Below are 9648 nucleotides of genomic sequence, written 5' to 3' on the forward strand. Positions count from 1 at the left end.
TGGGTAGAGCTATGTGGAAAAGAGAATTCTCTAATTTCAGTGTACTACTTTTAGTGATCTTAATATATCCACCTGTTAGTTTTTAGATTTTTTTTGATGTCTGTGTGTATATGTATATCTACATGTAGGTACTCAAAGTCCAAAGAGTGCCTCAGATCATCAAGCTGGAGTTACATGCAGTGTGAGTTGCCCAGTGTGGGTCCTGACAACCAAATCCCAGCCCTCTGTAAGAGCAGCAAGTGCATCACATTATTTCCCTCTTCCCTTTCCTCCCTTAACACCCTCCTGTAGAACCCTCCTAGCTCTCTTTTGAATTCATGGCCTCTTTTTTATTAATAGTTGTTACATGTATGTTCCTAAATGTAACCCTGTTCAGTCTGTATAATGTTAGCTCATCTGTGCGTGTGGACAGGGCTGACCATTTGGTTTTGGATAAACAACTGGTGTTCTCTTTCCTGAAGAAGACTATTTCTCTGTGTTCCTTAGTTGCCTGTAGTTGTTTGTGTAGGTTTAAGCCATGTGGTCTTTCCCTTGTCCACTCTGGCATGTCTGTTGTTCTTGTTCAGGTCACGTTTAGTCAGTCATGTGAATAAGACTCTCAGGTATAGATTCTGACATGGCTAGGAGACACAGTCTCAGAACAAACTCGCTGATCCTCTGGCTCTTACAGTCTTTCCATTCTCTTTTCTACAGAGTTCCCTGAACCCTAGGCGTGGGAGTTGTCTTGTAAAAGTATACATTGGGACTGTGTTCCACAACTCTGCATTTCGATTGTTATGGTTTTCTGTAATGATCTCTGTTGCAAATGGATCTGTTGCAAAGAAAAGTTCCACTGAGGGATTCTTCATATGTGAAGATTAGAACTAGGAGCCTTCAATAAATGAGAACATGTGACATTTGTCTTTCGGGGTCTGAGTTACCTTACTCAATATGATCTTCCTATCTATTTAACCTGTAAATGTAATGATTTTATTTTAATACGGCTCAATAATATTCTATAGTATACTACATTTTCATTATAAGAGAGCAACTAGAAATAAAACATCAAAAGGTCCATACCGGGATCTGATTTGCACAATGTATTCCACGAAGGACAGTTATGGACATGCTCAGGCATCTGATGATTTTGTCATTTGGAAAAAAAAAATAAGGTTTATTCTTGACTGCCTTGGGAGGATAGAATAGAGACACCATCTGCTGCCAAGCCAGCATTGGTCCATTCATAGTGGGAGTTGCCTCACAGCCCAGGTGCCTCCCACGAGGCTTTCCCTCTGGCGCCATCACTTTGGGGACCTAGTTTCTAACAGGACTGTTGGGGGTGTGTTGAAAGCAAAGCCTATGGCAAGGTCAGCAGATGGAGGAACAGCGGCCATTAAGTAGAGAGCAGTGCAGGGCTAGGGGTGGAGGTCTGTGATAAGTTGCCTAGAGGCATATGTGCAGCTCTGGGACCCAGTACCCAGCACTTCAAGGCAGAGGGAATGAAGAAAAAGGTGTATTGGATGAGAAAAGCTTTTCCTAGGTAGATCAGGATAGCTAATTTGAATAATGTTAGCAGTCTTGGGCCATAAGCATTGTCTCTAGTTGTTGCCTAGTCAAGGGGTGATCAGGACAAAGAATATTGTCCTAGAGTGTAAGAGCCTAATACAGGAGGTGGACTCGCTGGTTAGTTTGCATAGAAAGTGCATGCTGCTGGCACGAAGAGCTGCTACCTATCTCTAGGGGTTGGCTGAGGTAGGAGCAGTCTGTCCCGTCTGTCCCGACAGCAAAATATCCAGAACACAACAGAAGCATACAGTGTCTGCACAGGCAAAATGACTATCCCAAAATCCTTGATGACATTGGTCATGCTAAGTGTCTTCTAAAATTACAATCCTGTTTCTTTCGGGTTTTTGGTAAGTCCTAAAAAGTTAAAGTAACTGGAACCTTTACCAGGACTTTTTAAATTAAGATATATCCTGTTTGAAGCTGGGCAGTGGTGGCATAGGCCTGTAATCTCAGCACTTGGAAGGCAGAGATAGGCAGGTCTCTGAGGTGAGGCCAGTCTGCTCTACAGAGTGAGTTCCATGGCAGCCATGGGAAACATTGCCTTGAAAAAACAAAAGCAAAATTTATCCTGTATTGAAGTGAAAGATGATCCCATTTTTTTTTTTTTAGGAAACTAGAGCTAGCTGGGGTTCTCAGCTTTGTGAGCAGAGACAGAAGTGACAAGTGTTTAGAACAATAGTCACAACTATGTGATGGTTAGTCTTGTCAGCTTGGTGGAATTGAGAAATGCCTAGGACATCGGCAAAGCACACCTGTGGAAGTGTCTGTCTGTGAGGGCATTTCCAGAGACAATAAATAGATTGAGAGCCTTCCCACATACTGAATTAGTCACCTGGCAGAGTCATAATATGATATTACTGGGATGGGTGAAGAAGGAGCAGGGCCTAGTTAGAAGCAGTAGGTGACATTGGGTGTCCCAGGCTGTGCCTGCTGTGGCCCTTCCTATCCCCTCCCTTTCCCTGCTTCCTGCCCCATGAGTGAACCATTCTCCTTCGGCTGTGCTCCTCCACCATGATGAAGAGAACCCTCCAAAACCATGAGCTCAAGTAAGTAAACATAAAACATTTCCCAGATTTTTTCTTTCTGGACATTGCTAATGGCATTTCCAATGAAAACCTGGGGGGGGTGGAGGGGGTCTGGGTGTCAAGACTGAGAGAGATTCTGAGCAGATCTGTGAGTACTTAGAGTCTGTTAGTGCCTTTTCTAGTTGCTAAGACAAATATTAGGAAAAAAACAAAGAGAGGAGGGGCTTATTTTGGCTCATGTTTGAGGATTCAGTCCATCCCAGAAGGGAGACATGGGAGCAGGAAGGCTCTTGGCAATGCCATATAAGCACAAGTTGATCTTTCACATTTCAAGGAACCAGGAAACAAAAGGGAATACTGGTGGTTTCCTCTTTCTCCATTCAGGCTAGGACTCCAGCCCATGGGATGTTGCCCCCACATTCAGGGCAGGCACTTCCTCTTCAGCTAGTCTCTGTGAGATATATTAAACAATGTGTTGCATTAATGCCCTCGTTGTTACTTAATCCAAGTTGACAATCAAAATTCACTATCATAGTGTATGTTGATTGGAGTACATTGAAAGTTTCCTTAACAAATTTCTGAAACTAAACAAGTAGTAAATCTTGGGTTTTAAGAAGGAGTATTTGGGGCTGGAGAGATGGCTCAGTGGTTAAGAGCACATACTGCCCTTGGGGGCATCGAAGTTAAGTTCTCAGCGCCCATGTTGGGTGACTCACAGTGGCCTGTATTTCCAGCTCTAGGGAGTCCAATACAATCCTCAGGCCTCCATGGGCACCTGTTCTTACTTATACATACAAATTGTTCAAACAAATATGAATAAAAAAGAGCTGGGTGTGCTACTATATATCTTTAATCCTAGCACTCAGGAGGCAGAGGCAGGTGGATTGCTGTGAGATAGGCCAGTTTGGTCTACATAGTGAAGTCCAGGTCAATCGGAGCAATATAGTGAGACCCTGCCTCAAAAAAACAAAATAGTGTTTAGGGATTTTGGTAATAGGTCTGCTAGTGAAGTGCTCTCTGTACAAACATGAGAAGCAGAGTTCCATCTTTAGTACCATGTTTAAAAGACATCAAAGCAGTGCGCATCTGTAATCCTAGCACTGGGGAGACACAGACTGGAGGATCTCTGAGACTCGCTGGCCAGTCTGCTCAGTCAGCGCTACAAGGCCCAGGTCCTTGCTTTAAAAAATAAGGTGGATAGCGTCTGAGGAGTGACACCCACGGCTGACCTCTAAATAAGGTGGATAGCGTCTGAGGAGTGACACCCACGGCTGACCTCTAAATAAGGTGGATAGCGTCTGAGGAGTGACACCCACGGCTGACCTCTAAATAAGGTGGATAGCGTCTGAGGAGTGACACCCACGGTTGACCTCTGCCTCCCACCTGCACTCAGACACGTGTTTGAATTAAAAAATGAAATAAAAGGAGGACGTGACCATTCCTAAAGTGCAGAGAAGATTTTTATTGTAGGTATAAAGGAGCAAACAGGCAGAGAGGAGTCCAGGCTGTACACTGGGGACGGGGGGGGGGGGGGTGGGGGGGGGGGGGGGGGGGAAGAGGAAGAGAGGAGCAGCTAAAATGGTTGAGTTACTGTGGTCAGGCCAAGGAAAGGAAACGGAGTCCCTGCCCCTGAGAGTAGGGATTAGGGTGAGCCGAGCTGGGAGGAGCTACAGGTTCTGAGTGTTGCTGGGAGACTGGCTGGGTCCACTTCCACATGTAAATAAGCACCTCTTACCGGCTGAGCCGCCTCTCCAGCCCTCTCCACTAAGTTCTAAATACCCTTCAACTCAGTGTTACTCCTCTCTACTTCTTTATGTCCACACCCTGTTGCTTGCTCTGCCTCTCTGCCTCTGTCTCTGTCTCTGTCTCTCTCTGAACCTCATGGAGAGAGATCACTACAGAACGGCTTACAAAGAAAGCACCATAGGAACCCAGGAGGGAACGGCGTCTCTTTTCGCTGTCTTGTGGTGAAAGGATAAACAGAAATTTTTATTGGTTTGGTTCCCCCCCCAAAGAAAATAAAAACGTGAATTTCAGTTTAAAAATGGGCATATTCCAAGTGGAAGGAGATGGCATACACAAAGACAGCCTAGTCAAGGAGTGGTAGGTGGAATTAAACCAGAAGCACGGGAGGGGCTTCCGTGGGAAGCTAGAGAAGGGTCCTCTATTCTGTTGATGGGGAGAGGCCAGCAAGGTGTTATGCAAAGGAGTTTTAGTAACTACACCAGCACAACAGGCTGGTTTGGATCAGGAAGAGAGAAAAACCAGAGATGCCAACAGGCCAGGGCCAGGGCCATGGGGTGCAGAGGATCTTTGCCAATGCTCTCAGTTTGCAGAAGAGAAGGAAAAGCTAATCCGCCTGCAGCTTGCATCAGCAGTTCACTGAAAGATGTGATTCCTGTAGTTCTCAAGACACGGCCCACTAGTGGGAATTCTGTTTTGTTTTGAAACGGGGTCTCATGTTTCAGGCTAACCTCGATTTTACTTAGTAGTTGAGGATGACCTTGAGCTTCTGACTCTCACATGTCCACCTCTCAAGTGCTGGGATTATAGCTTTGTTCGATCATACTGGTACTGGGGGTTGAATTGAGGACTTCCTTCATTCTAAGCAAGCACTCTACCAACTGAGTCACAACCCTACCCCTGAATAGTAGTTTTAAAGAAGAAAACCCCCTGGGATTTGTGATGAAATCTTACCTTCCTCGTTCAGCACACTTACTTTCTCTAATGGTTGGCAATGTTAGTTTTCCATTATTATGATAAAACACCAGAGAGGGTGGAGAGATGGCTCAGAGGTTAAGAGCACTGTCTGCTCTTCCAGAGGTCCTGAGTTCAATTCCCAGCAACCACACGGTGGCTCATTACCATCTCCAACACGATCTAATGCCCTCTTCTGGCATGCAGGTATACATGCAGATAGAGCACTCACAAAATAAATAAATCTTAAAACAAAAACAAACAAACAAAACAAACAAAAACCTGAGAGAAACACCAAAAAGTCAGAAACGTTTGCTTTATTTCATTTTTAGCCCATGGCTGCTGAGTGGCAGTGAGGCAGAGAGCGTGTGCTGGAGCGAGTGTCACTTCAGGGCAGCCAGGAAGCACAGCAGAGAATGGACTGGACCCAGTATCTCCATCACTAATGCTCTCCCAGAGACCCACTGCCTCCAGCGAGGTCCCACCTCCCAAGTTCAAACCAAAAGAAAGTGAAAGATGAACTTTGACCTTGCTCTCTGGTACTTAGAGAAAAGTGGCATGATAACTTTTAGGTGCTGTTTCAGAGATTGCTAGGGGTCTCCGAACACTTGTTGCTGTGTTCGACCTCACCCCCTACTTGCTTAAATAGAATCTTCAGTTTTATCTGATCACTTGGTGATAGAGGTGTTTCCCAATCTTTATGGCAGTCTGATGTCTACAATACTGTGCTCTTCCGGCCTGCAGATATGGATATAAGCTTTCCAGGGTATATTCTTAAAGGGTGGGGCATATGTCTTCTTGCTAATGTCATCCTTATGACTGGAAGGAGAAGACAAGGAAGCAGTCATCTTGAGAGCCAGAGTCATCTCAGACATAGATGGTTTATATCACCAATGTGGAAGGTTCTGTGATCCTCGCTACCTAACTATGTCACATGCATTGCCCTGCTTACTACCCCACACATAAGAACAAATACATGGCCATCTTGTATAAACCTTGTTTTACTGTCTAAGCCAATCCCAGTCCTGGGGGAAAGAATATGAAGCTTGGACAGGAAGCCAGAGGCTCAGGTTTACACTATGGTTGGGTTGTACCGGTCCCACAGGCTCTTATGTGTGAATGTTTGGTTCCCATCTGGTGGCACTGATTCGGGAAGTTGTGGGATCATTGGCATGCTGGGCCAGCCTGGAGGAGGTGGATCAGGCCTTGAGGGCTATTACCCAGCTGTGCTTCCTGTCCAATTTCGACACTTTGTTCCCTGAGATTCGAGAAGCTTCGGCATCCCAATCTTGCCCTCCGGCTGCACAGCCGATCGGTCTGCACCGGGCTTTTCCTGCCAGGGCGGACTTATCCTTTCTGGCTGTGTGCCAAGTATACCTTTCCTCCCTTAAATTGCTACATGTCCCATTTCTTCAGACGCCAGTGATGGCAAACATCAGTGACATAACTTCTAAGGATGGAAACATCTCTGTTTGGGAAAGAAAGAAGGATGGAAATGACCAGAGCGTCCTGGATTACAATTTAAGCATGAGGGCCAGGGACCTACTAGTCTTTGTGGAGTTTCTGGCCATGTCCATGGGAAATCCCTAGGGGCCTCATCCCCACTGGGCAGCCCTCTCTGCGTAGAGTATCTTGGATATGTGGGGAAAGGGTGTCAGGTTGGCCCACAGTGCTGCTGTTGGCTGTCAGTCATGCAGCATAGAGCCAAAAGTGAACCCACTCGTGAGGGTTGGAAACCATGTCTGGAATAAATTCCAAGTAGAAATAACTGTTCACAAAAGTTAATAGCATTATAGGAAATATTGAAAAGTTATTTAGTCATTTGGAAGAAGAGACATTGGAAATTTAGAGCACTAGAATGTCAGAGAAGCCTGGAGAAAAATGCAGATATGATGATATATGATATGATATATGGTATGGTCTGATATGATAGTCTATATATAGTCTTACATATTTCATTTATACAGTCTTACATATTCTCATGTATACATGTACAGTCTCATATACACACATATATGTATATGTATGTTAATCTGTACCATATGGATATGTTCCGGGACACCATAAGTAAGGGAACCCTGTGATGGCTATTCTTGATCATCACTGTTATTGGATTAAACAAAACATAATTATCAAGTATGCCTGTGGGCCCGTCTGTGAGGGCATATCTAGGAGCAGTTAGAGCACAAGGGCTCTGACCAAAGTAAGGGATTAACTACTTGATGGACTCATAGCATGCAGCATTCTTAGGAAATGGTAGAGGCAGGAGTGAGGCCTAGCCCAAGGAACCGGATTCCTGGGCGGGGGTGTGGGGGGTTTGGGGGGGTGTCTGTCTTAGGGTTTCGTTATTGTAAACAGATACCATGACCAAGGCAACGCTTATAAAGGCAAACATTTAATTGGGGCCGGCTTACAGTTTCAGAGGTTCAGTCCATTGTCATCATGACAGGAAGCACGGCAGCATCCAGGCAGACAGGATACTGGAGGAACCCAGAGTTCTACATCTTTATCCAAAGGTAGCCAGGAGAGAGGAGTGTCTTCCTGTCATCCCCGCTGGGCAGAGCTTGAACAGAGAACCTCAAAACCCACCCCATAGTGACTCACTTCCTCCAAAAAGTCTACACCTGCTCTAACAAGGACACACCTCCTAACAGTTCCACTTCCTTCCGGCAAGCACTTTCAAGCCACCAGTGGCCTTGGGGCTCTTTCTTACTCTGCCTGTTCCTGCATTCCTCTCTTCTGCCTTCTGGCAGCCACAGTGGGAGCCACAGTTTCCCCCCTCACCCTCACTGTTGTGGTGGGCCGACACCCGGGGAAGCACGAGCAGAGTAAATCCTTCTTGTTTCTGCCAAGTGTGTGGTCACAGCGATGCGATGAGAAGGGGGAGTAGCGCCATCTTCCCCCAGATGAAGGGTCCCTTCTTCAAAATCTCCTATGACCACTCCCCCACCACCCAACACAAGAGGAAGGGAGGGAGGCAAGAAAGCTGGGGCGGAAAAGACACAGCCTTTTGCTGCTTGTGGCTAAGTCTTATGTTTGTATGTTTTAACCCAGACATGTGACCTGTGGTTATGTTGACAGAGTGCTCACAGACCTGAAAAGACCTGGGTGAGCAAGGGCTGCAGTCTCAGACTCGTGACAGTGAAGTCATCAAGCAGAGGATTAAAGAGGAAGGGTGAACAGGCAGCCTCTCCATTAGAATTTCAACAGAGAATTTCCTTTTTCTTTTTTTCCTTTTTCTTTTATTTTGTTTTTTTTTTCTTTTTCCTTTCTTTCCTTCTTTCTTTCTTTCTTTCTTTCTTTCTTTCTTTCTTTCTTTCTTTCTTTCTTTCTTTTTTTTTTTTTTTGGTTTTTTTCGAGACAGGGTTTCTGTGTAGCCCTGGCTGTCCTGGAACTCACTCTGTAGACCAGGCTGGCCTCGAACTCAGAAATCCGCCTGCCTCTGCCTCCCAAGTGCTGGGGTTACAGGCGTGAGCCACCACTGCCTGGCTTCACAGAGAATTTTCAGTGGCCTTCCCAGCGTCAGCCCATGGAGGAGAGGGTCCCGCAAATACACTTGCTGTAGGTGACATTAGTTACTTTAAACATCAACCACCTGTGATGCTATTGCCATGGATCCTAAACCTCTGGATTTCGCGTGCCCCCCACCCCCACCCCGTTCCAGGCTTCACCCAATTGATAGGAAATTTCAAGGCTGAAGAAAACACCTCTCACCCTCCACCCCCAGCCCGGGAGGAAGGACCAGATCTGCAGACTCTGGTCTGGCAGAGCATAAGCAAGGCAAACAGCTAAGCAGAAAAAAAGAGATGCAGAAGCGAGGGAGTCACAGGTGCTTGAGAGTCTGCAGCTCTGTGGTGACAGCACTTTTTCCAGTCTCCTCCAGGTTTGCTTCCATTGCTTGCTTGGTTGTGACAGCGTTTCCCTATGGAGCCGAGATAGCAGTGTCTCAGCCTCCAGAATGCCAGGATTACAGTTGTGTACCATCATGCTGGCCCAAATCTTGCTTTTTAAAAGTTAACCGTGGGGCTGGAGAGATGGCCACTGATTGCTCTCTTCCAGAGGTCCTGAGTTCAATACCCAGCAACCACATGGTGGCTCACAACTATCTGTAATGGAATCTGATGCCCTCTTCTGGGGTGTCTAAAACTTAACTATGGAAAAGCTACTCTGACACAAATGAGACGACTGAACTTTGAATGCTGGCCAGGTGTCTGATGGTAATATTTTTCTTTTGAGATAGGGTCTCAGGTAGCCCAGGCTGGCCTCATACTTACTCTATAGCTGAGGATAACCTTGAACTATTGATCGTCCTTCTTTCACTTTCCAAGTGCTAGGATTGCAGGTGTTCGATACCACACCCAGTTTATGCAGTGCTGGAAAT

Source organism: Apodemus sylvaticus, chromosome 8 (assembly GCF_947179515.1).
Source record: "Apodemus sylvaticus chromosome 8, mApoSyl1.1, whole genome shotgun sequence".
In the NCBI taxonomy this organism is placed as follows: Eukaryota; Metazoa; Chordata; class Mammalia; order Rodentia; family Muridae; genus Apodemus; species Apodemus sylvaticus.